Here is a 27,261-nt window from a genome sequence, read left to right on the forward strand (position 1 = left end):
CAACTCCCGGAGCTTGCTCAAACTCATGTCCATAGAGTCAGTGATGACATCCAAACCATCTCATCTTCGGTCGTCCCCTTCTACTCCTGCCTTCAATCTTTTCCAGCATAAGGGTCTTTTCCAGTGAGTTAGTTTTTAACATCAGGTGGCCAAAGTATTGGAGTTTTAGCTTCAGTATCAGTCCTTCCAGTGAATATTCAGGACTGATTTCCTTTAGGATGGACTGGTTTGATCTCCATGCAGTCCAAGGGACTCTCAAGAGTCTTCTCCAACACCACAGTTCAAAAGCATCATTCTTCAGTGCCTAGTTTTCTTTATAGTCCAACTCTGACATCCATATATGACTACTGGAAAAACCATAGCTTTGACTAGATGAACATTTGTTGGTAAAGAAATGTCTCTGCTTCTTAATATGTTGTCTAGGTTGGTCATAACTTTCCTTCCAAGGAGCAAGTGTCTTTTAATTTCATGGTTGCAGTCACCATCTGCAGTAATTTTGGAGCCCCCCCCCCCCCCAAATAAAAAGTCCGTCACTGTTTCCATTGTTTTCCCATCTATTTGCCATGAAGTGATGGGACCAGATGTCATGATCTTGGTCTTTTGAATGTTGAATTTTAAGCCAACTTTTTCACTCTCCTCTTTCAGTTTCATGAAGAGTTTCTTTAGTTCTTTGCTTTCTGCCATAAGGATGGTGTCATCTGCATATCTGAAGTTATTGATATTTCTCCTGGCAATCTTGAATCCAGCTTGTGCTTCATCCAGCCCAGCATTTCTCATGATGTACTCTACATATAAGTTAAATAAGCAGGGTGACAATATACAGCCTTGACGTACTCCTTTCCCAATTTGGAACCAGTCTGTTGTTCCATGTGCAGTTCTAACTGTTGCTTCTTGACCTGCATACAGATTTCTCAGGAGGCAGGTAAGATGGTCTGGTATTCCCAACTCTTTAAGAATTTTCCACAGTTTGTTGTGATTCACACAGTCAGAGGCTTTAGCATAGTCAATGAAGCAGAAGTAGATGTTTTTCTGGAACTCACTAGCTTTTTCTATGCTCCACGGATGTTGGCAATTTGATCTCTTTTGGTTCCTCTGCCTTTCCTAAATCTAGCTTGAACATCTGGAAGTTCGTGGTTCACATACTGCTGAAGCCTTCTTGGAGAATTTTAAGCATTACTCTGCTAGTATGTGAGATGAGTGCAGTTGTGGGGTAGTTTGAGCATTCTTTGGCATTGCCTTTCTTTGGGATTGGAATGAAAGCTGACCTTTTCCAGTCCTGTGGCCCCTTCTGAATTTTCCAAATTTGCTGGCATATTGAGTGCAACACTTAAACAGCACCATCTTTGAAATAGCTCAACTGGAATTCCATCCCCCCCACTAACTTTATTTGTAGTGATTTTTTGTAAGATGAACTTGACTTTACATTCCAGGATGTCTGGCTCTAGGTGAGTGATCACACCAAGACCATGGCTCATAGTTTCACTGAGCTAGACAAGGCTGTGGTCCATGTGATCAGATTGGTTAGTTTTCTGTGATTGTGGTTTTCATTCTGCCTGCCGTCTGATTGAGAAGGATAAAAGTCTCATGGAAGCTTCCTGATGGCAGAGACTAACTGAGGGGGAAACTAGGTCTTGTTCTGATGGGCAGAGCCATGCTCAGTAAATCTTTAATACAATTTTCTGTTGATCGGCAGGGCTGTGTTCTCTCCCTGTTGTTTGACCTGAGGCCAAACTATTGTGGAGGTAATAAAGATAATGGCAACCTCCTTCAAAAGGTCCCATGCATGCAGTGCAGTCAGTGTCTGCAGCCCCGCATAAGACCACCACCAACCCACGCCTCTGCTGGAGACTCCTGGATCCTCCTGGGCAAGTCTGGGTCAGTCTCTTGTGGGGTCACTGCTCCTTCCTCCTGGGCCCTGGTGCACAGAAGCTTTCGTTTGTGCCCTCCAAGAGTCTGTTTCCCCAGTTCTGTGTAAGTTCTGGTGGCTCTATGATGGGATTAACGGTAAACTCCTTCAAGAGGGCTTATGCCATACCCAGGTCTGCTGCACCCAGAGCCCCTGCCCCTGCAACAGTCCACTACTGACCCACACCTCTGCAGGAGACACCCAAATGCAGTTCTGGCTCAGACTCTGTGAGATCTCTGGGTCTTGGTGCTCATAAGATTTCTTTGAGCCCTCAGAGCATCTCTGGCGGGTATGGGGTTTGATTCTAAATGCACTTCTGCCCCTCTTACCATCTTTCTGGGGCTTCTCCTTTGCCCTTGGCTGTGGGGTATCTTTTTTTTTGGTGGGATCCAACACTCTCCTGTCGATGGTTGTTCAGCAGTGAGTTGTAATTTTGGAGTTCTCACAGGAGAAGATGACCGCACATCCTTCTACTCTGCCGTCTTGGACTGCTAAGAACCTCAGATAGGCAGTATCCTCTGATGTTTGTCTTTGTGTGACTGCTGTATTGTACTATAGCAGTATCCTATGATGTCTATAGGATAAGCAGTATCGTAAAATGTGTGTCTGTTTGGTTTATTTCACTTAGCATAATGTTCTTTGGGTCCATACAGGCTGTGTCAGTTCCTTCCTTTTTAAAGGCTGGATAGTATTCCACTGTATGTAGATGTCACATTTTGCTTGCTGATTCATTCCTCAAGGGACACCTGGATTGTGACCTCTTGTTTGCGGCTGCTGGGAACAAATATCTCCTCTAAATTCTGCTTTCAATTCTTTTGGATGTAAACATGGCAGTGGTATTGCTGGATCATATGCAATTAGTCACCTAACCTTGTAAAAATAGTTTTTAAAAGGGTATGTTCTCTACATGTTTTAATTGCCAATGAATAAATGAACACCTGGGCAAAACAAAGAAACCTGGATGTTGTTTCATACAAATACACATGCCAAGATTGTATTCTGACATTCTTCCTTTTTTCTCCAGTCAGTACCACTTAGCATCTTTACTTCTTAACCACTCCGCAATAAAGAGACATGATAAGTCAGGCAAGAAAGAGTAGAATAAATATGACACTTCAGAGAGCAGTATTCGATTTCAACAGCCCTGAAGAACCGAAAACGACCAAATAAAAAGTGGGTGGAAAATGGAGAGATTTGAAGCCAAAAAATTGAGAGAAAATGAAAAGACTACTTTTAAATTTCAAGGGAAAGTGTTACCTATGTTCCCATTTAAAATTTTAGGTGACTCTTCATATAAAATCTGGGTTAAAAAGTTACATAAAAGTGGTTTTACAAAACACGTTATGTAGACCTTTCCCCCTGAAGTGCTGTTGGAAATGCCTGTGGGAAAAATGACAGTTTTTATTTTCTCTTTTGGGACAGAAGCACTGAATAGGATCACTTACATTTTATAACAGTATATTTTTATTCTTTCAATTTAGATTCCATATGCTAGTATTTTCATTTATATTTTCTAGGAGAGAAATTGCCTACATGGTTCATACCTCCACAGCAACCCTTTAAAAAATTCCAATTGGAGAATTAGGGTAGCAAAAGTTTCAGCGGTTTTAATAGAGAGTATATTTCAAAAATTGTTCCTAAAATTATGCAATTAATAAGCCATGCATCAGAACAGATTTTGAACAGGCAAGGGAATCAGTTTCTGGGAGGATCAGACATGTGGCCTGGGATCCTGCTGTCTGCACTCTGCTGTCCCCACCCCCCCACCCCCCTCCCAGGGAAGGGGATGAGATTGCAGGCAGAAAAAGACATGTTCTGAACACTGATCAAAGTCATCTTATTAGAATTATTGATTCTTCTATCAATTGTGCTGGATACCCTCCAGAAGGGAAAGTCAAGTTGCCTGCAATGTGGAGTCAGATCGTGACACCGGGCCCCCTGGACTATTTGTTACCATGGGCTCATTCTCTCAGTCTGCAGAGCTGTACAGGGCAAGTGTGGACGGACACACGGATGGCAGGACCAACTGGACTTGGCACAGTTGGTGATGTGGGATTAGGGGCCGTGCTCAGTAGTGAGTCCAGTCCTCAATATCCAACTGGCTGACATCACACCATCTGCCCAAGTCAGTGTTTTTGTTGTAAGATGCAGTGAAGGCTGGTAGCAGTTGACTATTTCGCATCCTTGTCTTACGATACAGGATATAGGCTTCCCGAGTAGCTCAGTGGTAAAGAATCTGCCTGCCAATGCAGGAGATGGAGGAGATGTGGGTTCAGTTCCTGGGTTGAGAAGATTCCCCTGGAGAAGGAGATGGCAACCCACTCCAGTATTCTTGCCTGGAGAATCCCATGGACAGAGGAGCCTGGAGGGCTACAGACCATGGGGTGGCAAAGAGTCCGACATGACTAAGCTCGTGCACACGTGTGTGCGGGCACATGCACGCGCGCGCACGCACACACACACACACACACACACAGAGTCTTAGGACACAGAAGCAGAAATATGTTCTCCAAGGTCATGGGCTAAAATTAGATAGTAATGGACAAGTGTCATGGACTGAGTTGTATTCCCTTGAATGTCATACATTACAGTCCTAATTCCCAAAGTGACTGTTTCTTGGCCTTTAAGGGGATAGTTAAAGGTAAACAAGATCATGTAGGCAGGGCTCTAGTCCAATAGGACTGGTGTCCTTATAAGAAAAACACCAAAGGATCTCTCTCTCTGCACCTGCACAAAGGCCATGAGAGGACACAGCAAGAAGACGGCCTCTCCAGAAACGGAACCAGCTGCCGCCTTGATCTTGACTTCTAGCCCCGAGAGCTGTGAGACCACAAATTCTTGTTATTAAGCTGCCCTGTGTGTGCTATTTTGTTACAAAGCCTGGACAGGTGAACATAGTAGTTTATCTGTTCAATACCTGTGCCTTTCAAGATATCCACAGTATATCAGAAGCAGAAGTTTCATTTTTTCAGATGGAAGGATTTATCATTTCTTGCAGCATGTAAGGAGGACACCATGGATCTTTCCCAAAGCATTGTCTTCCCAAACAGCAAAACTGGGGAAATTTTAAGCTAAGGGAACATGCATATTCATGAGGGGGCTTCAGCAGAGGAGAACTCAGCATGAAACTGGGGAAAGGTCAACAGAGTCTGAGCTTTTGCTGAAGTCCAGGAGGAGGTTCTTTAAATACTTTGGAATCTAAATCAAAAAATTATAGTGATAATTCCAGTAAGAGTCCAGCAGGAGAGCTACAACAGTCCTTGATAATGATGGGCTTATAGTTACAACAGCATCAACATGTGGAAGCGGATGGTCCAAAACACCCTAGTGATGGTTCATTCTGCACCTTCACATGGAAACACACAGGAAAGGATCTGAACTCACTGAGTGTCCCTTCTAGGAAAAGCACTGGCTTTGTAGTGGAGTCAAGGTAGATACTATTTTTTTTTTCCCATGTACTTAAAATCATTTTTGACAAGGAGCATGTATTCATGTATTACTCTTGCATTTTAAAAGGAGGCAGTAGCAATATTGAGGGGGAAGAAAAGATTACGTTGGCAGCTGCATTGGAGGAGAGTGATGTAGAGGTTCGCCAGATGGAAAATTATCTTGGATTCCCCCCCTCCCCTCAATATAGCCAATACCCTTTCATGTCAGTAATTTGTAAAATGACTTAACATGCACCGGTGAAGTATAGGCTAAACATCACTAAGATGTAATTCTATAAGAGAAAGAATCTTTTCATTATTATGTGTTTGTTATTTTAGACAAAATGTGTCCGAGTTTTGCCAACATAATACAATAATTTGTGAAAACTCTTGAAAAGTTATTTTGAATGTTTACAGAAAGTATCGGATATGTGCACCCACTACTCAGGAAGAGTTTGGGGCTTTGACATTTTGGTGATCGTTTATCAGACTTAAATCACTGACAAGATCTCGAATTTGACTGAAGACTTGTATTCTCAACTAAAGGGACACAGTACCGAGGACTTCCCTGGGAGCCACGGTGAGCGTTGCCTGCAACTTTCATTTGTACCAGTAGATGGTGATGCAGGACTCGAAAATTTTAAGCACCGCGCCGCTCGCAAAACATTTCAAGAAACCGGCATATAACCGGCTTCTTCCCCCGGTGAAACATACATGTGACTTTCTTTCACTCGACAACAGTGTGCGTTACAACTGAGGTGATCATTGTGGAAAAGTGTGTAACAGGCACGTATTTCAACCTCCAGCGTTCTGTACACAGATGCTCTTATGCTAAATATATGCACACACAGTATATATATTTGGAAGCATATATTCATATATGTGATATGTGTATGAAGATATATATTATATATAGAACTAAATACATGTTATATATAAATTAGGACATACACAAGAACTAGTGAAATTAGTCCAAATAAAACAAGAAAACATTGAATCACATATTGAACCACATATTGCTTTAAAAAGATTACAGAAATAATCTAGATTAGGAAGACTAGAAAATTCAGATAATCAAAACTACAATAAATTCAGATGATCAAAATTACAATAAAATTATGTACAATCTCTCAACATAGCTTCTAGAAAAACGAGGTGGCTGCTTTGGAATATTGGAAATCTAGGAGAGCAAAGAGCCGTTAACGCTGTCTGCTTTTAACCCTGTTGGTCCTTTGCACCGGGGCACGTCTCCGTAATTTTTCCCGACGCAACGCACACGAGTTTGCAAGCTCCCGGAGATGGTGAAGGACAGGGAAACCTGGCGTGCTGCAGTCCATGGGGTCACAAAGAGTCGGACACGACTTAGAGACTGAACAACGAGAACTCCTACCATAAATACTGGATTTCATCACTTCTGCGACGCAGACGCGGTTTATATTTTACATCTCTGAAATTGGGAGATATGTATATATACATGTGTGTGTGTATATATATATATATAATAGTTGCTTTATATAAAGTGCTGTTGCTTGACCACTTCTGACCGCCAGAGGGCACTGCTGGTATGTCTATCAGTGAGTGGCCGACAGCCCTGGGAACAATCTCAGATGAAAAAATCGGGAAACCAAGGGCTCCATTTGTAACTTCTAAAAACAAAACAGCCATGGGAGAAGACTGAAAAGATAGGGAAGCAGGTGTATTTATCAGCATTCCTGGGTCAGGTTCAAAAGTAGACCAGCACTCCATAATTGCAAAGCAGGCTTAAAAGCTCAGAAATAATAGCTTTTGGTTGACTTATGGATTCTTTTAAGAAGTGCTGCATCACCAGCTCTTCAAATGATACAGAGGATGATTTGGGGTGAAAAAAAAATGTGCATCTCTGAGACAAAAAGTGTTTTTAGAAGAGCTGGACTCCAAGTTTTAGAAAAACCCTAATGATTTATTTGGCTTTTATTTTCCCTTGAATTATAAAATAAATATATAAAATCAAGCTTGCTGTGCTGCTGCTGCTAAGTCGCTTCAGTCATGTCTGACTCTGTGCAACCCCAAAGACGGCAGCCCACCAGGCTCCCCCACCCCTGGGATTTTCCAGGCAAGAACACTGGACTTAAGTGTAAATGAGTTCTTTAAGAACTATATATAAAAATTCCAAGCGGTAACTGTGTCACAGTTTAATAGGCAGAAATGTTTTCTCTCTCTATGGAATACGAAACAACGGTGCCTTCTGTAATCAATGACATTTTGGACTAGATGGAACACAGAGAGCAAATGTAAACTACTTATACTGACAGGAATAAGTGTGGTTGTTCCGCCCCTTAGGTGTGTCTGACTCTTTGCGTTCCCACAGTGTAGTGGTTAAACTTCACTCGCTTTAGATTCGGAAGTGACACGACTGTGGAAGGCGAATTTTTTAACTTCTCTAGCGCTCAGTTGTCTTACACATACAAGGGATAGCGACAGTACCTATCTTCTTAGGAGATAATATATGATTCTTTTATCATCTGCATTCACTAATGAGTGCTGATAGTTCATGGATAGTAGGACAGTAGACCCAGTGAACATCACCCAAAATGGCTATCGGCAGCCACAATTTATTCTGTAATTTTTGAACTCTGCTCCATAGCACACCCATAGCTGTCTCTCATAAAAATCTTATTTTTCTTCCCCAGATCTTCACTTGAGAAGATAGGCTGTGTACAACACTCTCATCTTAGGGATTTCATCTGTTCCCATGGCCTTGAGATGAAAGACTAGCCACGTGAAAAGTTGATGAGACCGTAGAGCAGTTAAAACTCATTCAAATCTGGTAGGAGTGCAAAATGGCACAGCTATTAAATACTTCGGATACCAGTTTCTTAAGAATACTGGAGTGGGTAGCCTATCCCTTCTCCAGTGAATCTTCCCAACCCAGAAATAGAACTGGGGTCTCCTGCATTGCAGGCAGGTTCCTTACCAGCTGAGCTACCAGGGAAGCCTATACATAGTTTCATATATGAAAGTCTAGAAAAGGTAAAAACAAGTTATAGTGACAGAAATCTTATCAGTGGTCACCGGGGACTGTCATGGGGGCAACTTTATGGGTTGATGGACATTTCTGCGTCTTCCTGTGTTGGTGGTTATGTTTTTCAAAGCATATCAAAGCGGACACTTAAAACAGATGCATTTTACTGGATATTCATTATACCTCAATATTGATGACTTAAAAGGAAAAAAAGTACTTATCATTTAGAATTATTATCAGAATATCTGTAAGAATCTGGCTCTTAAAAATGCTCAATAAATATGGCTGATTCTGAATCTAATTGGGCTAATATTCTCTCTCCTTTAGGAGAGAGCAGTCATGTTAATTGACTTTCTCTTTCACGAGGCATCAGGAAGTGGCCTTGGATTCTGGAAGATTAGATTCCTTGGGCAGAGAGCCAACACAGCTCATTATTCTGAGTGAAAGGTTCAGAGATTCAGCTTGGCTTCTCGATTTCAGGAAGGGACTATGAGAGTTGGGGGCTCACCGAAGTCTCTCTGTAGAGGGACCCTTACTCTCTATTTCCCTTTTTGATGTAATAGAATCAGAGGTTGTTGAGTGGGAGGAAACATTGGTAATGATCCGGTTCTACCTACAGTCGTTCCTGTCTTTGCTGTAACCTCTCACTTGCTTTCTCATTATCACCTCCATAGGAGCCAAAGAACTCTTGTTCTTTTTTCTTCAAATCTTCTGGGAGTCTGGCAAGGGCCGAGTTTTTGGTTTTCCCCTTTCCTTAAGGCACGCTTTGTTCCATTGCTTTGACTTCTGTGTCTAAATTTCAAGTGCCCAAAGTCAAAGGTTAAAATTCATTATGCAACGTCAAGCGAAACTCATATTGAATATATGATGTAAATCAGTCTTGTTTATCGCCATTTCCATAAACACATACATTAGGAGATGTGCAATGTGCTGATCTCTCCTCAGTGGCCTTGATGATATTCCTGTACTAATTTACTTCTCAGGAGCTTCTTCTCGCTTAATTATTCATGGGGAAAAGGCAGCCCCAAGATGCCTTTGTTCATGGCCGGGATGGTGAGATAGGCAAGCGGCTTTTCTGGGGCGAATTTTTCTCTTTCATTGACTATTAGTGGGATTGTGTGAGTATCAGCCAAGTCACCTACCTTTTCTGAGTGGGAGTGATATGAACAATGTAGAAGGATTTTGTTCTTTGTTGGGAGTTACAGATGCACATGGCAACAGTTTGGCCCATAGGAGACACCCTGGGAGATAGTGGAGGTCAGGGAAGACCGGCGTGCTGCGTGCAGTTCATGGGGTTGCAAAGAGCCGGATGCAACTGAACATAGGAGACACCCAGCAAATGCTAGTTTCATGAATATCTTTAGGTCAATCTATCTCACACATGGGTTTTCCAGGTGGTTCAGTGGTAAAGAAGCTGCGTGCCAAAGCAGGAGATGTGAGTTCGATCCCTGGGTTGGGAAGATCCCCTGAGAAGGGAATGGCAACCCACTCAAGTATTCTTGCCTGGAGAATCCCATGGACAGAGGAGCCTGGTGGGCTACATTTCATGGGTCACACAGGGGTTGGACATGACTCAGTGACTAAACAACAACGGCCATCTCATATATGGAGTTATCCCCCTTTTCTAAGCAAGATTCCCATTTCTTCAGTATTTTGATTATAACGTTGTAGGTGACTCACTTCTACTACAAGGATGGAGAAGTGAGCAGACCCCTGGGGGTGAAAAGGTGAGCTGCAGAGTTGCCTCCAGGTCACAGGTGATACAGGTTGGGTCAAAAGGTCCTGGGTGAGTGTTTCCCAAACTAAAGACAGTGGCAGATGAAGAGTGTGGACAGGCAGGGGCTTCCCCAGCAGTCCCGCGGCTGAAACTCTGCACTTCCACTGCAGGGGGTGTGGGTTTGATCCCTCCTCAAAAAATGAGACAGTGAGGGCAGGCAGAAATGTTTCTCCCCTTTCTTCTCCTCTGCTATCAATCAGTAAGTGGCCTATCTAGAGTTCAAATGAAGACAATATATTTACTTTTTAAATTTGTATATTTATGAGAAAGTATTGTTATTATTCAGTCTGTATTCTTTATCATGAATTAAAAGGTAAAACTAATTTCCTCTGATCTATAAATTCTGTTTTCAAAATTTTAACCAGAATGAATCCCTAAAAAAACACTCTTTTTTGAAAAATATTGTTTGAAGGGATACAAAACAACCACATCGTATTACTTTTGAAAATTTCTATGCACAGACTGTTTCCCTCATATTGTAACTTTATTATCAGTTGGTTTGCATATAAATATCATTTTTCTTCCTCTCCATCCCATCTCTTTCATTTTGCTTTTTTTTTCCCCCTGTAAAACAATGGATTTTAGCTTTTCCTTTTTCTGAGTATGCTTATCAAGGTCTTTCTCCTTTGAACACAAAGTAACCTGAGTAGGACCTGTTTTGGAGAGAAGAATAAAATATGGAAAATGAATACTTTGCCTGTAGAACAATGTTTATACAGTTTTCATTGTTGCTAAAGCTTTTATCTTCCCATCTCATCCCACACACAGCCTCCCATTTCACACTAGGTTCTGGGCTCAGGAGTTTGGACTCTTCCTCTTGGAACTTCAGACTTTTCAGTGCCAGTGACCTTCACTTCTTCCCCAGCCCAGAGTCACAGCAAGACATACCTCTTTGTTCATTCTCTTTACTTTGTTTTCCCTCAGCTTTAATGAGGTATGATGGGCATACAAAACCCCAGTACATCATTACTGTATATAATCTGTTGAGTGTGGACAGACAGATTCACTTGTGTTATCATCATTGTTGTTCAGTCACTAAATTGTGTTGAATCTTTGCGGCCCCATGGACTGCAGCACGCCAGGCCTCCCTGTCCAGCACCAACTCCTGGAGCTTGCTCAAACTCATGTCCACTGAGTCAGTGAAGCCATCCAACCATCTCATCCTCTGTCGCCCTCTTCTCCTCCTGCCTTCAGTCTTTCCCAGCATCAGGGTCTTTTCCAATGAGTCAGCTGTTTGAATCAGGTGGCCAGAGTATTGGAGCTTCAGCTTCAGCACCAGTCCTTCCAATGAATATTCAGGGTTGATATCCTTTAGGATTGACTGGTTTGATCTCCTTGCCTGCCACTATTACAATCAGAGAAAGAAACATATTATCACCTTCCAAAGTTTCCTTGAGTCCTTTTGTGAACGTATGCTTGTCATAAGAACTCTGACCATGAGATTTGCCCTCTGGACACATTTCGGGTGCACAATACTGTATAGTGAAGTACAGACAGTGGATATACAGCAGATGTCTGGGATTTACCTTGTTCAGTCAGTGGAGGACATGCCAGGATGAATGAGTGTCAGCAAAGGCATGCAATTCCACGGTGGAGTTTTATTCATTTTTACCTTCTCCACTTAAATGGCACCTGACAAAAGAAAGTGTTTTGCTTATATTTGAGAAAAAACTTATTTCAAGCAAATGTGGTTGAATGATGGTGGCCGTGGACGGTGGGCCGTGGGCACAGGGACCAGGGGGCTGGTGTGCTGGCTTCTCAGGCTTCCCGGGGGTCAGGTGGGCAGGTCCTGAGGCAGCATTAGGAAAGACAGTGAAGAAAAGGCTTGAATTTGCAAGCCAATCAGAAGCTGGTTTATTTGCTACATTTAGGGAGAGGGTAGGGTGGAAAGCTTTTTATTTTTGGATCCTCTCCTCACATCTGTAAGGCTCAAAATTAGATACATCGCTCTTCTTAAGGTTTCACAAGAGTTGAAAAGACCTCAGACACAGCCTTCCTGCTTCTCTTTAGCTGGCATCTGCCTGCCCCCAATGGCCTGAGTTCATGTTTTTCCCAACGTTATACAGTGATGTCTTCAAGTTCAGTGGGAAGGGAAACAGCTTGAGCATCTCCAGCGATAAGCAGTTTCCCTAGATTTCACACGTTCACAAAATATGGTAACAAAGACAGTATAACTCAAGAGCCCATGGGAAACAGACCACACTGGACCATGGTCATGCAGAAGACAAATGTAAAAAATCTGAAGACAAATGTACAAAATCTGAAGACGCTAAAGTATAAAAAAAAATTCAAGTTTCTGGGTAGCTTCTGATTTTTACATTTTTTTTGTTCATGAGGGTGTCTGTTTCATCTTATTGTGTTTGCGAAGATTTAACATTGACTTCTATCATAAAGACTGTCTTTTTAGCAACATACCAGAATGTGCTTTAATTTCATGTCACAATGGTTATTTGACGTATTTACAAAGATGTTGACTCTCCAAACAGACTTTGGTAGTCATTGCATTCCTGTTTTCACTGCATACAGGCAAGCAAGTATTTTTTATCTAGCTAGTGTCTCACTGATTCTTGTAAGCTGGTGGCCAACACAAAATTAAACTTTGTAGGTTGAAAGGAGATTTACAATGTAAAGATGTACATGTAATAGAAAGAAGATAATCTCTAAGGTTATTTTCCAAATGAGACAGCAGCAGTGGGAAATAATTACTTTGCCAGGGAAATTACTTAAAATAACACTTGGATTTGCACATTGAGGAACATCAACGGGATAATTCATAAATGTGCTCATTTCCTCCTTGCTGGTTATTAGCCAGGAATATAGTACAGCATATGGCTTATTATTCTGGTAGTTGGAGAGAACAGAATTAAATGCTGAGATGAATGACTGTTTTCTCATCCAATTCCCAGTCCTTCCCCCGTGCCAGGAACTGGGTCCTTATGGCTTGTGGTTGGGCCGTGAGACTGAGGGTCCAGACAGGAGTAGGGGAGGACGATACCCCCAGGAGGTCCTCCCTGCAGGGAGACACAACCTCGACACAGTTTTCAACCCTGGCCAAGCAGAGTCCTCAGGCGCAGGCCGGCTTCTGGATGGACACACAGAAAGTGAAGTCCACACTTTGGTCTCTTCTTCCTGCTGAGTGGACTGAAAACACTGGCTATTATCTATAAAACCAACAGGAGAGGACTCTGGCAGGTCAGGAGAAGGCGGACCGGCTAGGGTCTTGGACCTTAGGATATCATGGCGCCAGGGTGGTGTCAGCACCCTCTCCATGGGGAGCTGGAATCCCCACTCCCACCAGCGATAACGAGGGCCCCTCCCACCATGGGGTGTCACCAGAGACTGTGTGCAGAGCCCAGACTTCTACCTCTGCCTGGAAGGATCAGAGCTGGGTATACCCTTTCTCTGACATCCCCCCAAAATTTTTTTTTCAACTTTTTGTTTTGTATTTGGATATAGCCACTTAACAATGTTGTGATAGTTTCAGGCAAAGGGACTCAGCCATACATATACGTGTATTCATTCTCCCCCAAACGCCCCACCCATCCAGGCTGTTACATAACTTCGAGCAGAATTCCCTGTGCTGTACAGTAGGTCTTTGTTAATTATCTATTTCAGAAGAGTATTCTTTTAAGAAGTTACCTTGCTAGCAACAGAAAGAAAAAAAAAAACTCTTTTATCTTTGTGGATGAGCAGGCCTTCCCATCTTTGAAGAGCTTGGCTCCTGTGTGATGCACGTTACAGAGGAAAGAGGCCCAGATAAACACACAGAGAGAATATTATGTGTTTTTTCTTGTCTTGCCTTAAAATATAAATTTCATTTCATCAGGACTCACAGAGTCTGGAGAATGATTCTTAGCGATGAAGCCAGTACAGAAAGTGACATGTGTTAGTTGCTCAGTCATATCCAACTCTTTGTGACCTCGTGGACTATACCCCGCCAGGCTCCTCCCTCCATGGAATTCTCCAGGCAAGAATACTGGAGTAAGCAGCCATTCCCTTCTCCAGGGGATCTTCTCAACCCAGGGATCAAACCTGGGTCTCCTGTGTTGCAGGCAGATTCTTTATCATCTGAGCTCCCAATCAGAATGGCTGTTTACTAATTAACCTTGAAAGCAAAAGCTCTTCGGGGCTCGGCAACGTCCCCTCTGGAAAAGCACATGGACAATTCACGTAAAGCAGATGTTTGACTGATGCTTGGGGAACCTGAGCGATTGATGGCTCCACTGGTGAGTGACTTCCAAGCAACAATAGCTTGAAAACTCCAATTTTGCTAATTACCTTCTAAGGGAGCGGGAATCCACCACTGAGATCGTTATTTTCTCTGGATGGTTTTGGAGACATTCAAAGCCTTACTTCTCTATTGAAAGGTTATGGAATGTGGAGTCAGACCTTGATTTAAATTTCAGCTCTCTGCTCTCACCTAACTTCCTTGCACTTCTACTGCTTCAACTGGACAGTAGGGCTCTTCCCAAACTGTCCTGGAAATTTAATGAAAATTTCATTAAATTCTAGCCTACAGATAAATTCTAGCCCAGTGACTAGTACCTAGATGACCTTAACTCATCATTCTCTGAGACTGCACTGTTCTTCAAATGGGATAAAATGTAAGCTTTCTTCAGTAATAAGCAATATCTTCTAGTTGATGTTCAGTGGCTACGAATGATCCTTTAGGACAGGTAATTCCCTCCACAGATGACTGGGCTTATTCATTACAAGTCCTTCCCTCTGCTTTTATTAGAGAAAGTAGTTTTACCCTCAAGTTCACATTTGAGGGTAGCTCACTTTCTCCCGTGTAACCTGTCTTATAGATACTGCGTATTTGAAATGAACAACTAGTGATGATACGAACAAGTTCAACACTCACCTGTCTCTATTTCCATTTTCCCTGGTGGTTCTTATGGTTCTAAAGAATCTGCCTGTGATGCAGGAGAGGCTGGTTTGATCCCTGGGTAGGGAAGGTCCCCTGGAGAAGGAAATGGCAACCCACTCCATCATTCCTGCCTGTAGGATCCCATGGTGTAAAAATAATAATAGGTAGAAAGCCCCGTTTGTTTGATAATAAGCAGGGAGCCCTTACTTCTCGCGGCATGTTCATATTCCTTTTATTAAGATGCTGAGCTTCAGGCGAAGGTCAGCTGATTCCTGGCCTCATGTACTTATCTCTGTGGCTAGAGGATTCCTGCCTCTCATCTACTTCTTATTGCAGAGGCCTGGAGTTAAGATAGATGACGTGGTAAGGTGTAAGTAACAGCTCTTGGGAGAAAAACAGGCAGCTGATAAGGTAAGAGAATATGGGAGCCGAGTGACCACCATCTGTTAACCAACTTGTATCCAACAGTAAAGGCAAGTGGAAAAGCTTTTCAGTGTTGAGAAGGACAGGGTCAACTTTACTGACCTCAGTTGGTGACAGGCTGCTGGGAAGACAGACTGTACTTGATTCTGCCCTTGGACCTTGGCTTCGAAATTTACAAACTATGCTGCTTTGGGCAAATTACTTATTCTCTAGGAGACTCAATTTCTTTGTGAAAAGTTAAAAATACGGCTAGGCTTTTTTGATGTTTAATTGTACACTAAGAGCTCTGCTTTGTTATTTACATATATTAATAATATCACATTCATTTTCCACAAGATCCAAATAAACTTGTGATTAGTTAACTCATGTTTCAAACCAGGAGCCTAAGAGTCAGAGAGATTAGGCAACTTACCCCAAGGTCTTATACCTTGAAGATTTTAGAATCTGGCAGGGAACCCAGGTCTGTCTGGCTCTGAAAACTACTTTTAAAACTGTATTACACTGTTTCATTTGCAAAACTGGTAAAAATAAGATCAACCTTGGGAGGGTTTGGAAATAGTGTGATGAAACATATAACATTTCTAGAGGAGTGTCTAGCCCAAGAGTACATGCTCAATAAAGATAATTATTATTATATCATCTGGAAAAGTTATGAGTGGCACCTAATATTTAAGAAATGATGATTGCTACTTAGTAAGCTTAAAACATGCCAAGTTTTCTGTGAAGTGAATATACACACTATCACCTTTACTGTTCATAAAACTCTATTATTTAGACTTTAAAAAATTATCTCCCTTTTATAAACGAAAAAATCATGGCTCAGGGAATCATGTGTTTGGTACAAAATCATGTTATACAATAGTGGGAACCAGAACCAGGGTTACTGACTCCAAAGTTACTTATTTTGTTGTTGATGGTAGTTTTTATTTTTAATCTCTTTGCTCTGTGGCTTTCCTAAAGATGAGAAGCGTCTGGCTTTTGGAAAAGGTATGTATGAATTTGTGTGAGAGGGCTCATTCTAGGTGGACCAGATAAAGAATGAAAAACAGAATTTCAGACATCAGAAAGCTGGGCAAGAAAGGAAATATTTTAAATATCCAGGTGAATTAATTCATCTGGGAAAAAATAAGCCCAAACGTCTATTCAATGAAGAACAAAAGCTTGGAAGCAGCATAGTGACTCTTATTAGAAAGACTGATTTTGGCTTCCCCCTGTTCTGTTCATTACACCTGGATAATCATTACAATCTAATCTATAAATGGTAAAATTCCAAAATCATAGGGGACCAAGACCTCTATTTTGTAAGCCCTGAATTCTGTAAGACAGTGCCATGCAAAGTTATTGACATTGTATCTAATCCTATTTGGTCTTTCCATCAACCATAGCATTCTTCTTCCTCCTGGAGATAAACACCATCATAAACTACTCAAAATTCTATAAAGTTTCACTGGGAGTTTTATCGAGGGCTATTGTCTCCCAGCTAACCTTATGTAACATTGATGTGTCCAACATCTTTCCCAGTCCATGCATGCCTCCCGCAGCCCTTCTTGGAGGGTCTCCTGAAATGCCCCCCATCAGCTCCTGCCTCTGCCCATCACTAGAAGTTTCCCTGCTACCTGTTCTTCAAGGCAACACCCACCGGCATAAATGTAACAACAGACAGTGTCTACTTTACTTACCAAAGGGCAACCGCCCCCACCCCCACCACTGTTTGGCTCTGTGCTCCATCCTCTGGATAGCTTGATTTAGGCTGTGGCCTATGAAGTTGCCAATAGCCGGTTGTAACCAACAAATATGGCACTTTCTTGGTGTTAGTGGTAAAGAACCCACCTGCCAATGCAGGAGACATAAGAGATTCGGATTTGATCCCTGGATCGGGAAGATCCCCTGCAGGAAGAAATGGCAACACACTCCAGTATTCTTGCCTGGAGAATCCATGGACAGAGAAGCCTGGTGGCCACAGTCCGAAGGGTCGCAAAGAGTCCAACACAACTGAGGTGACTTAGCACACACACATGCAATCAAATTCCTATTTAGAACATATGCTTTAAATATATTTTATGAATGTTGAGGTATCTGCAGCAACTCTTTTCAAGTCAATGCCCACCCCCCAACCCCGATTCCATCCCTACTTCCCATTTCTTATAGGATGGCAGGAGTTAGGGTGGGGATGGGTCAGATTTCAGAGGATAGGCCTCCTCCAAAGTCATTTCCAGCTCCTGGAACTAAACAACGGAGGGGAAGGGGTTTGGGTAAGTCCCAGGGCCATCAGTCCAACTGATCTGATGCTGAAGTCAGTGCGGGTATCTCATTAAATCACAAAATGATGAAGGGACTGTGCACTAAACTTTCAACTGCTGCGTACTAACTGGAATAGTAAGTAACTGATTGCACTTCTTTCTTCTCTTCAGTATATTTTGGAAAGAAAAAGAAATGGTTAACTATTGACTCTTTCCCCCTGAAATTTCACTGATCAATAGAAACTTGAGCAATACCCATGTGGATTCATTTGCCATAGCCAGTCTTGACAAAACAAACTCCACCAATAATGCTTCCAGCAAAATAAATAAATAAATAATCCCCAATTAGAAATTATTGAAGGTCACAACCAGGTTACAGCTATGAGACATGGAGACCTAATGAGGGCGGTCTGTGACTTCAGTCACTTCTGGATATTGCTAAGCTAGGGCTGCCTGATGATTTCTGGGAAGCAGGGGGAAGGAAGAAATGTAATCTCCAAGGTGTCTGGATATTCAGAAAGCAAACTTGTCTAAGTCAAGCAAATAAAACCCAGAAAGTTTTACTTATAAAAAAGATACTATCCAGACTTCCCTTGGGGTCTAGTGGTTAAGACCATGAAGAGGTCATGGGTTCAATCCCTGGTTGGGGAAATAAGGTCCTGCATGCCACGTGGCAAGGTCAAAAAAAAAAAAAAAAAAAAGATGTCGGGCTTCACTGTGAGCAATGAGGACCCAGCACAGCCAAAAATAAATACATGAAATACAGTTTTTTAGAAAGCTAGCAAATGAGGAAAGAGTTCTAGAGAAATAAACTCACTGACCACACCATGTAATGGAAAATAGACATACTACAAAGAAAGAAAAATGTTTTATTAAATTTCCGTGACACAGCAGACCCAAATCTCCCACATCTTGACATTTTACCTGTGAGTTGAGAGCATCGCTATTTGACTTTTTATTTTTGTAAACTGCACAATGGAATATTATTTAATAATAAAAAGGAATGAAATACAGAGATACATGCTACAAGAGGGATAAATCTTGGCAGCGTTATGCTTGCTGAAGGAGAGACACCAGAAACAAAAGGTCATGTAGTGTGTGACTCTACATGAAATGTCCAGAACAGGTAAATTCACTGTTACAGAAAGTAAAGTTGGTGATTGCTAAGGAATGAGGCAGGGGATGGAAAGAGAATGCTAGTGGGTATGGAGTTTCTTTATAGAGTGATGAAAATGTCCCAGAATTAGACAGTGGCGATGTTTTTAAACCTTTGTGAATACACAAAAAACCATTGAATTTTGCATGCACACACACGTATATAAGATATATATTATTTTTCAGATTATATTTTCCTTATAGGTTTTTACAAAATATTGAGTATAGCTCCCTGTGCTATGTAATAGATTCTTGTTATCTATTTTATATATAGTAATGCATGTATTATATGTTAATCCCATAATTTGACTTTCAAATACAGATGATTTTGTTGGTAATTACAACTGTTATAGTTCCATGCAGGAAAAATATTTTCCTTTCTTTCTGTGTAACGTACCCCCAATCATAATATGAACCTTGAGTGCTGTATTCACCGGTTCCTTTGTTTGTTGTCAGAGCTGAAGTGTCAGGGTTCTTTCTACTTCCATCATTAACAGCTGGAGCGAAGTCACAGGTTGGCTGTCTCCAGGAGTTTTGACTCTTAGAAATAGTGGTTCCAGGATGAAAGATAGCTGCACTGGTCTCGCCACTCTGGGTGTCTTTCAGGCCTTTTTGCTGTGAGATGGTGGCCGTGACTCCCAGCTTCGCTTGGTGGGGTGCTGTTTCCTTCAGTCTCTCATACATTTTGTAAAGCCCCAACATGCTTATCATTAGTGCCCTTTGTTTAAGTTATTCTCAGTCAGTTGCTGTTGCTTACTACCGAGAATCCTAATGGAAACACTACTTTATGCCATTCACCCAAGGTAGTTGGGTGGTTTCTTAAAGCAAATGTTACCATTGAAGGAGGAAATGTGGCCCCGTCTTCGTGAAGGCTGGCTCCACTTACAACTATGTGTTCTTGGGGTCTGGTAATATATTTCTAAACTTCACTTAAGAAATTCTAACATGACCATGATAGAACTTCCTTTGTCTAGAGATGCTGTAAAAACTGAATGAACTCATGTGTACCAAACCCAGCATCTCAGTGGTAAAGAATCCGCCTGCCGATGCAGGAGATGAGGGTTGGATCCCTGGCCCGGGAAGATCCCCTGGAGGAGGAAATGGCAACCAACTCCAGTATTCTTGCCTGGAGAATCCCGTGGACAGAGGAGCCTGGGGGGCTACAGTCGGTGGGGCTGCCAAGAGCGGGATACGACTGAGCATGCACACCCAAAGGACGGTAGGCTCTACCCTGCTGTCAATAGCTCCACATTGGCCGAGGATGGGAGGGCTGACCACCTCTTAAGATGTACAGCCCGGGGCTCTGGATAGCTGCTGATGGCATTTAGTTATTCATTTATTCAACCCACAGATGTTCATTGAGAGTCTCTTCTATGCCAGTAACTGTTCTAGGCAATCATGAGACAAAGAGAAGAGGCAGAGGCTTGTCATCAAGAGGTCAGATCCTACGAGAGGTGAGAGAAGCATATGCCGATGATTGCAGCTCCCTGAGGCGTGCACCAGCTCAGGGTACCCAGCGCGAGCATCAGCTGTTGCAGGAAAGAAGGCACCATTTATTCAGCTTAAGGGGGTCAAGCAGACCCTGGACTTGCTCTCGGAAGAAGACTAGAGTTTCAGCCAAGGCGCAGAGGCGTGCATGTCCCAGGCAGAGAGAACTGCCTGGCACAATGCCAGGGCTGCATGGTAATTGACACTGCAGAGGTATGATGTGCAATGAATGTGAGCAGGATACAGGGGTGCCCAGGGCACTTTGACACCCCAGATGGTACGTGGACCCAAGTCTCCATGGATACAAGTGTAAAGTGAAAGTGTTAGTCGCTCAGTCATGTCCAACTCTTTGACCCCATGGACTGTAGCCCACCAGTCTCCTCTGTCCATGGGATTCCCCAGGCAAGAATACTGGAGTGGGTAGCCATTCCCTTCTCCAGGGGATCTTCCTGACTCAGGGATCGAACCCAGGTCTCCCACACTGCAGGCAGAGGCTTTACCATCTGAGCCACCAGGGAAGCCCTGGGAATCCTGAGTAAATACAGGAGGGGTGAGTTCTCCCAGGGCTCTGCCCCGCTCTGCACCCACTCCTTTCTGCTCTGTCACTGTGTAGCTCTTCAGACAACAGGACCACCTTCATGGGGAGTGTGTGTCCCGTCCACAGTCCACTTCCAGTAGCCCACCTACAGCAAGGGGATTAGGCTTGCTCCTGGAAGCTCCTCAGATCCTTTGTATGGAAGGAAGAGACAGTTTTGCATACCACTTTGCTTTCAGCAAGGATTGTTTTCATGCTGAGAATTCAATAAAAACTGAATTCCACTGTAACAGCCTAAGCAAATCAACAAACAAGCCTGAGATGAGAAGAGACTGGGGAATTACATGGCAGAGGACAGGGGACCTATGGAGACAGAAAGGAGGAAACAGTACCGCAGGGTGAGCGGGTCCTCTTCATGCCTCACTTTTGAATTTTCTCCTCTTCTCATTTATTTTCTTGGTTGTTTTTTCCCCCAATTTCACCCCATAGGCTCCAGGTTACTAGGAAAAGAAAAGTCCCAGGCACAGGGCTCCTGCCCCCTTCTCCATGGTTATGAACCGTGAGGGAGTATGTGAGCATCCCCAGGAGAACCTGCTTCTTCTGCAAGGAGCTGGCTCTTAAGTCACAGTCGAGACCAGAGGTTCCCAATCTTGTTAGATTTATGGATCCCTTAGTGACTTGGTGGGCTTCCCTGGAGACTCAGACAGTAAAGAATCTGCCTGTGATGCAGGAGACCCCGGTTCTATTCCTGCGTCTGGATGATCCCCTGGAGGAGGGCATGGCAATACACTCCAGTATTCTTGCCTGGAGAATCCCATGGACAGAGGAGCCTGGAGGGCTACAGGTCATAGCTTTGCAAAGAGTCGGACATGACTAAGCAACCAGCATTAGTGTCTTGGTAGCTTCTGCATGGAATCTCTAGGCTCAGAAATAGATCTAACAAAACTACACGTATTCTTACCATAGGATCCAGCAATCACACTCCTAGGTATTCACTCAAAAGAGCCAAAAGCTTAATGAGATAAACATGTCTCTTTCAGATCTGGTTTCCTCAAAGGGATGGGATGGGGAGGGAGGTGGGAGGGGGGATCAGGAGAGGGGACACATGTAAATCCATGGCTGATTCATGTCAATGTATGGCAGAAACCACTACAGTATTGTAAAGTAATTAGCCTCCAACTCATAAAAATAAATGAAAAAAAAAAGCTTAATGAGAAAACCTGCATGCAGTTGTTTACCACAGCTTTATTTGTTAAGTGCTCAAACTTGGAAGCAACCAAGATTTCCTATAGTCGGTGAATGGATAAACTGTGGTCCATCCAGATGATGAGTATTATTCAGCAATAAAAAGAAATGAGCCATCAAGTCATGAAAAGGTGTGGAGGAACCTCAAGCGCACAAAGTTAAAGAAGTCCATCTGAAGAGGCTCCAGATTGTATGATTCCAACTCTGTGACATTCTGCAGTAGACAGATATGGAGACACTAAAGAGATCACTGATTGTTTGGGAGGAAAAGGGATGAATTGGTGGCGCACAGAGGATTTTTAAGGCATTGAAACCATTTCGTATGATATTATAATGATGGACACATGTTATTAGGTATTTGTTCAGTCTCATAGACTGTGTAACACCAAGAGTGAACTGTAAGGTAAACTATGGACTTTGATTCTGGTGTGCCATTGTAGGTTCATCTTTGGTAAAAAACACGCCAACTGGGGAACGACGTTGCTGATGGGGAGGCTGTATGTGGGCAGGAGCTGTGGGCGTACAAGGCTCTTGTCCTTCTCTTACAACTTTTCTGTAGGCTGATCACTTCTCTAAATAAGACACTGAAAAAGAGAGAGATATCAGGAATTCAACTTCTATGAATTTATCCTTAGGAAATAATTGTAAAGTTGTATGAAGATATGTGTGTGAGTATATTTATCATAGCCTTGTGTATAAAAGTAGAACACTGATGAATAATTAAAATTTTTAGCAATTGAGGATTGGTTAAGTAAATTATTGGTCCTATTTTTCTAAATTTTTCTAAATATGTGGAAGAGCATAGTAGGCATTCATTAAATTATTTTAAAGGGTACTATTTCTTGACATGAAAAAATATTACAGATGTATTACCAAGTAAAGAAAGCAATTATCAAAACATCATCATATATCTCTAAAGATAATGTTATACATTTTATAATACATATAAAATATATTTTTATATATATACATAATCAATGTGTGGTGTATATATATATATACACATATATATATAATGACACATTGACAAACATTTAAAATATTGAAAGGACATACACTGTAATACTACTGCTTTAAGGCAGACATTATAGGTAATTTTGAGAGGGAGGGATTTATTATTTTTTTTAACATCAAGCATATATGCTATTCAGTTTAGGAGAAAAAGCTCTCTAAATATGATTTAAAATCTTCTTTGCAGATAATCTGTAATATCTCTCAATTGTCAACAGTTGGGTTTTCTTTGCTACTTGGAAACGTTCCTTATTCTAGGTCAAACATCCTGAGATTTGTATGAAGCATTATGCAGTTTACTTATTTCCTCCCGTGACTGTGTACCTCTTTTTGGAGGCCTCTACTTGGTCCCTCAGACTAGTGAAGGCACGTTTGATGCTGTGGTTTATTAGTGCTGGCACTCAGGGAAAATAGAAATATAAAGTGGACGTTAATATTTGACTCTCTAACACTTATCTTCTCTGGGAATTTGTACCAAAAAGGGAAGATGTGACATATCCAGGTGAAATGGTTTAAGTAATAAGACAGACGTTACTTGCTAAGAAGATTGTTTCCCAGAATAGAGGCAATTCCCAGCCCAGGAGAAGGTACTTCAGGAGGTCTTTCTGAATCCCAAATTCACAAATATGTTTTTTAGTTGCTAAGTTGTGTCCGACTCTGCGACTCCACGGACTGTAGCCCGCCAGGCTCCTCTGTCCATGGGATATTCCTGGAAAGAATACTGGAGAGGGTTGCCATTTCCTTCTCCAGGGATTGAGATTCCTTCTCCCTGAGCCAGGGATTGACCCATGTCTCCTGCATTTGCAGGCGGATTTTTTACATTGCATCACTAGGGAAGCCCCAATTCACAAATATGGCACCATCATAGCAAGAACTCAGCTATGGTGCTCAAGCCATGATGAGTAGGTTACAGTGATTTTTTATGATGTACCAAGAGATGGCAGAACGGATTAGAATGAAAATCTAGGAAAGTACTTCTCCTCCTGGACCATATATGATATTAGTGATGCAAATGTTATATCAAATACAGGAACAAGAACTCTATACTCATTTTCAACTTTGTTTTGTCCTCTGTGAAAAGAAAGGCTAATATCAAGGAAAATGGGCTCCACAATATACCCCCACCTCACCCTCACAGGGGCACCAACAAAGGAAAGTCCTCATCATCTTCAAAAGAGCAGATGCTGCTGTTAGGGAAGTGCCCTTTCGGGGTCACTAACATGCATCTTGCAAAAAGGCCAACTAACTAACTGCTAATGAGGTTCTTTACCTGTAGCTTAAGGGAGAAAAGATTTTGCACATTTCTTTTGCAGGAAACACCAAGCTCATATATCATGTGAAAGACTCAGATTTTAAGCAAGGGTCTCATCTACACATGGAAGCTGGGATGTGTTGCTGTATCTGTTGGTTGGCACACCCCCCACCCCACCCATGTATGCTTTCTTCTGCAGGTCTGGTTCTCTGTGCTGCTCACACAGGCAGGTACAGTTGTCAGTGGGTGGTGGCCAGAGTCTCTTAAGCATCTTCAGCGTGCTCTTTCTCCTTACCCCCCCTCCTCCCATAGCACTATCGCTCTTCACTATAGTAGCTGTTGTACTGGCATGTCCTTCCAACGGACTGTCAAGCACCCATCAGAGTATAGGGTGCTGTTATTGAATGAAAGAGACAAATGTAGATTTGTTTCTAGGAACAAATCTACAACTTTGTGCAGTGACTGAATTTCACACATTCCCATTTGGAGAGTCCACTGTGCTGGCACCATTTGTAGGAAAGTTAACCTCTTTTCAAAAAAATTAATTTCTTTATTTTAATTGGAGGCTAATTACTTTACAATATTGTGGTGGTTTTGCCATACATTGACATGAATCAGCCATGGATGTACATGTGTCCCCATTCTGAAGCCCCCTCCCACCTCCCTCCCCGCCCCATCCCTCAGGGTTGTCCCAGTGCACCAGCTTTGGGTGCCTGGTTTCATGCATCAGACTTGGAATGTGTTGACTATTTATTTATTGACACGGTCTTCTCAGGTGGCGCAGTGGTAGAGAATCTGCCTGCCAATGCAGGAGATGCAGGAGATGCCAGAGACCAGGGTTCGATCCCTGGGTCAGAAAGATCCCCTGGAGAAGGGAATGGCTACTCACTCTAGTATTCTTGCCTGGAAAACTCCATGGACGGAGGAGCCTGGTGGGCTGTAGAGTCCATGGAGTCGCAGAGAGTCAGACAAGACTGAGCACACACACACATTTATTGCCACATGGAATGTGGGACCTGAATTCCCTAACCAGGGATCAAGCTCGAATCCCTGCATTGGAGGCACGCAGTCTTAATCACTGGACTACCAGGGAAGCCCCTAATGTATTACTTATTGATGACATATAACAAGGCCTAACAGTTGGGCCCTTATTGAGTTGAAGGATCATGGTACTTAAAGAGGAAACATTTTCTATTACTGGGGAAGAGAATTTAAGGTATAGAAATAAGATTACCTTACTCATTATGTCATGGATTTTCTATACACATTGTCATTGTTTGGGGGCATGTGATTTGCCATGGGCTGAAGAAGGTAAATTTAAAGGATTTCACAGTGAGGGGAGGACTTCCTGTCCCCAGGCCAGCTGATAAGGAGCTGATCAGCCTCCACCGCATCCTAACAAAGAGTGGAATGCTGAACAAAATGAAATACCAACAGCTCTTCTTAGTGAGGCCACAGAGCGAAACACTGTCCCCAGGTTCGCAGGGCTGCTGCTGTTGTTCAGTCACCCAGTTGTGTTCAACTCTTTGCGACCCCATGGACCGCAGCACACCAGGCTTCCCTGTCCTTCACTGTCTCCCAGAGCTTGCTCAAAACTCATGTCCATTGAGTCGGCGATGCCATCCAACCATCTCATCCTCTGTCGTCCCCGTCTCCTCCTGCCTTCAATCTTTCCCAGCATCAGGGGCTTTTCTAATGAGTCAGTTCTTCGCATCAGGTGGCAAAAGTATTGGAGCTTCGACTTCAGCATCAGTCCTTCCAATGAACATTCAGGGTTGATTTCCTTTAGGATGGACTGGTTGGATCTCCTTGCAGTCCAAGGGACTCTCAAGAGTCTTCTCCAGCACCACAGCTCAAAGGCTCAGCACCAAAGAACTGTGGGGTTATGTCAGAGTCTAAGGAATCTGGGGAAAGAAATACCCCCACCGCAGCCCCCTCTACGATTCCTACTGGGTAACATTCTGGAGACACCAAGACTATGGAGACGGTAAACCATGAAGGGTTGTCAGGGGTTGGGGGAAGGTGGGATGAATAAGTAGGGCACAGAGGAATTTAGGCAGCAGGTGGACCTTGTATGATGCTACAGTGATGGATGCATGTTGTTGGACTGACCCCTGCAGACCTACGAGGCCTTTGCCTGCCCAGCGCGGAGACCCAAGAAAGAGCCCGGAGGTGGCAACAGAGACCTCAGTGGTTTAGTGGGTGGGGGGCTCACAGGTCTGAAGTGGTGGATGTGCAGGTGGACGCTGGGCAGGACACGGTGGCCGTCTGCTCAGGGCGGGGTGGGGGTGGATGGGGAGATGACCAGGTGTAGGGGAATCGACTTCAGTGGCCCTCATTTGTTACCAGGGGAAACAGCAGAAGGGCATGCCCCTCACAGTCTCCTTAGAGAGAACGATCACCAGCTGGGGCCTGGGGTAAGCAGGCAGGAATGTCGGTCCTGTGCATAGGTGTGGGTGAGCAGGCCCTGGGGGGGCAGGAGATAGAGGGCGAGAGGACAGCTGTCCTGACCATACACTGACCATACGCTTGTCATTATGCACTTGTCCAGGCCCATGGAATGCACACCCAGTGAACCGCAGTGTAAACTGTAGACTCTGGGGGGAGGTGGGTGGGTCTCTGTAGCTGAGGCATTGCTCACTCAGATGCTGAGATGGGGGGAGGCTGAGTGTATCCTGGAACCCTCTGTACTTTCTGCTCCAATTTGCTGTGAACTCAAAATTGCTCTGAAAGATAGTCTATTAAAAACATATTATCAACTATTAACTACATGCCCTGTTTGCTTGGTTTCTTTAATTATTCTGATCATTACTAATATCGGTATCTTTATTCAAAGATTACTTTTATACCATCGTATAATTACCTCCAAAACTCCATTTCCTTAAAGAACGCGTGTTAGTTCCCCTCAAAGAACAATGATACAATTAGCT

The 27,261-nt window shown here is 42.9% G+C and overlaps 1 long non-coding RNA gene across 2 annotated transcripts in view; it reads left to right on the plus strand.

The window, feature by feature from the left end:
* The first annotated feature begins 14,071 nt into the window (after window positions 1-14,071).
* The window catches only part of LOC139032623 (uncharacterized), a 202,623-nt gene continuing 189,433 nt past the window's right edge, over window positions 14,072-27,261 (plus strand). For both annotated transcript variants that reach the window (XR_011485192.1, XR_011485193.1), the window contains exon 1: window positions 14,072-14,338. This is a non-coding gene — a long non-coding RNA (uncharacterized lncRNA). The remainder of the gene's footprint in view (window positions 14,339-27,261) is intronic.

Source organism: Odocoileus virginianus, chromosome 32 (genome assembly GCF_023699985.2).
Source record: "Odocoileus virginianus isolate 20LAN1187 ecotype Illinois chromosome 32, Ovbor_1.2, whole genome shotgun sequence".
In the NCBI taxonomy this organism is placed as follows: domain Eukaryota; kingdom Metazoa; phylum Chordata; class Mammalia; order Artiodactyla; family Cervidae; genus Odocoileus; species Odocoileus virginianus.